Consider the following 5,122-nt stretch of genomic DNA (forward strand, 5'->3'; position numbering starts at 1 on the left):
TTCCTCAGAGGTATTTCAGAGCTGGTCGGCCTGAATGTAAAGCCTTACAAAATTTCCACAAGGACTTGAACTGCCTGCTAGTTCCGGAACATGAACTCATTTTAAAGGGAGTGAGTCAAGGATTCAAGGGAAAGCTCTAATCTGATATTAAGCAGATAGTGTGGTCGTGTTGCTGATTGTCATAAATGACTGCTGACAGAGCATTCTGTTTAAAGGTAAATGCAGACAACTTCTGTTTTTTTTTCACTGAAGTTCTGGTGCGTTGTGGCTCCAGAGAGTCCTCAGTTAGCTAATTTAATAGGGATCTGACAGTCTGAACAACGAAATGGTTGCTTATTTAAAATGGGTGGAACTGTGATGGACTTGCAACCTGTTAACTTTACAGTCTGTCTCATCATAGGGACTGAAATTGGCCTTTTACCACCCTGTGACACACAACCATAAACTGATGTTCTAATTTGGTATCTTGAAGCTTTTTGGACAGACATGTTTCCTATATTGCTAAACTTTTCAACACCTACAGTTGTATTACAAATCACACAATATTCAAAAAGTTATTCTATTCAAACTGTTCCTTTAAATATAATTTTGAACATATCTTCTTTTAGTAAGTCTGTCTATAAATTAGGGCTCAATTAAATATTAAAGTTCAACTTTGTTTTTCTGTGGAAATATTGATTTATAATTAGCATTTTTATGCTGTGCATCAATAACACCTCTAAACTGAATTACATGTTTGATCACATTTGTTTTTTGAAGGGGAGTCTAATTAATATTCTAAGTTGTTATGAGTGCAACCCAATCTAAATTTCATAGTCTTTGAGCCTTTCAAAAATAAAGAAAGTTCAAGTGTTTTTTTCAGAGAGGCTTGTATTTAAGCTGAAAGTTGCTCATGACAGTAAAACAGTGAAGCAAAATCGTATTTGGGAGTCACCTAATCTGCAAATTGCCCCCCTAAACACGTAATAGGTCTGTAATGTTAATCAACGGTACTCTTGCACTGTGAGAGACAGAGCATAAAATAAAGAATCCAGGAAACCACGCAATTTTTTTGTGCAGTGGTGCAGAAAATGAATTTTTAACCCCTAGAAAAATGCAAGAACTTATTAGCTCTTCTTTAAGAACCTCTTTCATCCTCCACTCATTACCTGTTCTATTGGAACCTGTTTGAACTGGCTATCTGTATGAAAGACACCTTTCCACACCCTTAAGCATTTAAACTTTCCACCATGATCAAGACCAAAGAACTGTCTGAGGACACTAAAGACAATATTGCACTTCTGAAAAGACCGTAATGAACCAATCTACAGTAAGCAAGCAGCTTGGTGGTAGGAGATCAATTATTAAAAAATGGAAAAAACAGAGCACCTTGACCTCCATCCAAGATCTCACCTCAGGGACACAAATGATCTTGAGAATGGTAAGGAAACAGTCCAGACACACATGAGGGGAACTGGTCAATGACATAAGGAGATCTGGGACCAATGTCATGGATTCTCAAATCCCGCAGTGCTCCAAAAGCCCCCCTTCTTAGGTCAGCACATGTCCAGGCCCATCTAAAGTTTACCAGAGACCATCTGTTTGATCCAGAGGAGGATTGGGAGAAGATTATGTAGTCAGAAGAGACCAAAATGGAGCTCTTTGATGGAAACGTCACTCACAATGTTTGAAGGGGAACGATACTGAGTCATCTCCCAATAACATCATACCCACTGTGAAGCATGTGGGTGGAAACATAGTGCTTTGGGAGGGCGTTTTCCTGCAAACAGAGCAGGACAACTTATGCATGTGAAGGAAAGAGTGAATCGGGCTACAGTATGGGGAGATTTTGAAGAAAAATCTTCTTCCATGAAGGCTTAAGAGAACATGGCTGAATTTTCCAGCATCAGAAAGTGTCATGACTATAGAACGACTGAGACCCAGATGCTGAAACCCGGAATGAGACACAGGACAGAGATGTCTTGGCGAGAAGGTAGATTTAATATGATGGCCAGACAGGTAGGTAACTGTTACTGGAGGTCCGAGAATGTAACTGCGGCTCGTGGCGTCACTGGTGGAACTGCTCGTTCGGGTCTGGAGTCGGCAGCGTGGGTCCGTCTCGTGAGGCAGCTGGTTCGGCAGAGGCTCGTGGTGAGGATGGAGGGAACAGACCAGTAGAGGAGTCCGGATTACGGCTGCTGTGGGTGACCACTCGTGGCTGAGGTTTCCTGGAGACAGGTAAGACAGCATATGTTAACTACTTGGCTTAAGGCAAGGCAACAAAGCATGAACTTGACGTGAGGCCAAATATGCACCATCAGGGGCAACGGACTGGCGTTGAATGAAGATCCTGGAGCTCCTTAAGAAGGCAGGTGTGTCGATGAGGTGAGTGGAAGCAGCTGGGGATAATCAGGAACCAAGCGGAGAGGAGAGAGGGGGGAGGAGTCTGACAGAGGCACCATGACAGTACCCCCCCCTCAACGACCGCCTCCAGGCGGTCAAGGGCGGCGATCCGGGTGGGCCCGGTAGAAATCCTCAATGAGCGAGGGGTCCAAAATGAGAGAGCGGGAAATCCAGGAGCGCTCCTCCGGCCCGTAACCCACCCAGTCGACCAGGAACTGGAATCCGCGACCCCGACGGCGGACATCCAGGATCCGATTGACGTCGTAAGCCGGAGCACCGTCGATGAGCCGGGCGGGTGGCGGGGAAGCGGACGGCGGGCACAGAGGACTGTCCAGAACTGGCTTGATCTGGGAAACATGAAATGACGGGTGAACCTTCAGAGCCTTGGGAAGACGGAGTCGGACGCAGGTGTGGTTGATGAGTTTCTCTATGACGTAAGGTCCGATGAATCATGGAGCCAGTTTCTTGGAGGTGGCTTGGATGGGGATATTACGTGTGGAGAGCCAGACCCTTTGGCCAGGTTGGTACTCGGGTCCCACCACCCTGTGACGGTTGGCGATGCGGCAGTTGCTCTCCTTGGTGCGGAGGAGAGCAGCCTTAGCCTGTGCCCAGATGCGTTGGCACCGCTGGATGTGATGTTGTACGGAAGGCACCGCCAAGTCCAGTTCCTGTGACGGAAACAGAGGTGGTGAGTACCCGAGAGCGGCCTCAAAGGGAGAGAGCCCAGTGGCAGTGGAGGGATGAGCATTATGGGCATACTCAATCCACACGAGATATTGGGACCAGTCCTGCTGGTTCTGTGCCGCCAAGCAGCGGAGAGCTGCCTCCAGTTCCTGGTTCGCTCTCTCCGCTTGGCCGTTGGACTGAGGATGGTAGCCAGATGTGAGGCTGACCGTGGCCCCCAAGGCCGTACAGAAGGCCTTCCAGACCTGAGAAATGAACTGGGGGCCACGGTCAGAGACAATGTCCAGAGGGATGCCATGGTGACGGAAAACCTGCTTGGTCATGATATCAGCAGTTTCGGTGGCAGTGGGTAGTTGAGGGAGCGGAATGAAGTGGGCCATCTTGGAAAATCGATCTATGACTGTGAGTATGACGGTGTTACCTGCTGATGGGGGTAACCCGGTGACAAAGTCCATTGCCAAGTGGGACCAGGGCCGGCTGGGCGTAGGAAGTGGGTGGAGCAACCCCGCCGGAGCTGAGGAGGACGTCTTGGATCGGGCGCAGGTGGTGCACGCCGAGATATACTCCCTAATGTCCTTCTCCATAGACGTCCAATAAAACCTCTTACGAAGTAAATGGAGGGTACGGTGGACCCCCCCATGGCACGCCAGACGAGACGCGTGACCCCAAGTGATGACTTCGGAGCGGAGATGAGCGGGTACAAACAGTGTGCCCCTGGGAGCGGGTGGATGGTCAGAGTCCCCTTCCAGGGCTTGAAGAACCTTGGCCTCGATATCCCAGGTGACACTTCCTATGATGCAGGATGAAGGGAGGATTGATGATAGAGTGTTCTCAGACGGACTGTATTTCCTGGAGAGGGCATCGGGTTTGATGTTGCGGGAGCCTGGTATGTAGGTTATGGTGAAGTGAAACCGGTCAAAGAAAAGACACCAACGAGCTTGCCTGGAGTTGAGTCTTTTCGCGGAGCGTAGGTATGCCAGGTTTTTATGGTCCGTCCAGACGATGAAAGGCTGCTCGGCTCCCTCCAACCAGTGACGCCACTCATCCAGGGCAAGTTTGATGGCTAAGAGTTCCCGGTTGCCAACGTCGTAATTCTGCTCAGAAGGGGACAGCTTGCGAGAGAAAAACGCACAAGGTTTGAGTTTTCCAGAACTCCCCTCCTTCTGTGAGAGGACAGCGCCCACCCCTGAGTCAGAGGCATCGACCTCAACGATAAATTGCCGTGAGGGGTCAGGTTGGATGAGGATCGGGGCAGAGACAAACAGTTTCTTTAACCTGTCGAAGGCCTGTTGGGCTTCGTTGGACCAGACAAAGGGATGCTTTATGGAAGTGAGGCGTGTAAGGGGAGAAGCAATACTGCTGTAATTGCGTATGAAGCGTCTGTAAAAGTTAGCAAAGCCCAGGAATTGCTGTAGCTTCTTACGGCTGGTTGGAGGTTCCCAGTTGGTAACAGCTTCTATTTTGGATGGATCAGGGCGTATGCAGCCAGCCTCGATAATGTAACCGAGAAACTGTACAGTGGGGGAATGAAATTCGCACTTTTCATGCTTAACGAAAAGCTGATTTTCCAATAGTCTCTCCAACACCAGACGAACGTGATGCTCGTGTTGAGCCAGATCGTGGGAGTAGACAAGAATATCGTCCAAATAGACAAAGACGAATCGATTAATGAAGTCCCGAAGGACATCGTTAACTAGCCTTTGGAAAACTGCCGGGGCGTTGGTGAGGCCGAAAGGCATTACTAAATATTCGTAATGCCCTAACGGGGTGTTAAAGGCAGTTTTCCACTCGTCCCCTTCCTTAATTCGGACCAAATGGTAGGCATTGCGGAGATCTAACTTAGTGAATATGCGAGCCTTCTGGACGGAATCAAAAACAGAGGTGATTAATGGCAGTGAGTATTTGTCTTTTACGGTGATTTGATTTAGTTCGCGATAATCAATGCATGGTCGGAGGGACTTGTCTTTTTTCTGCACAAAGAAAAAGCCTGCTCCCACGGGGGAGGAGGAGGGTCGAATGTGCCCCAGGGCGAGGGCTTCCTGTACATAGTTCTCCA

At 48.6% G+C, this 5,122-nt stretch overlaps 1 long non-coding RNA gene across 1 annotated transcript; it reads right to left on the reverse strand.

Annotated features, from left to right (window-relative positions):
- Window positions 1-1,959: 1,959 nt before the first annotated feature.
- LOC105355431 lies at window positions 1,960-2,339 on the reverse strand. The gene is made up of 2 exons (XR_909846.2): window positions 2,295-2,339; window positions 1,960-2,207 (listed from the first exon to the last, which is right to left on the reverse strand). It is a non-coding gene; the product is annotated as an uncharacterized LOC105355431 (long non-coding RNA).
- Between the last annotated feature and the right edge of the window lie 2,783 nt (window positions 2,340-5,122).

The sequence above is a fragment of the Oryzias latipes genome, chromosome 13, assembly GCF_002234675.1.
Source record: "Oryzias latipes chromosome 13, ASM223467v1".
Classification (NCBI taxonomy): domain Eukaryota; kingdom Metazoa; phylum Chordata; class Actinopteri; order Beloniformes; family Adrianichthyidae; genus Oryzias; species Oryzias latipes.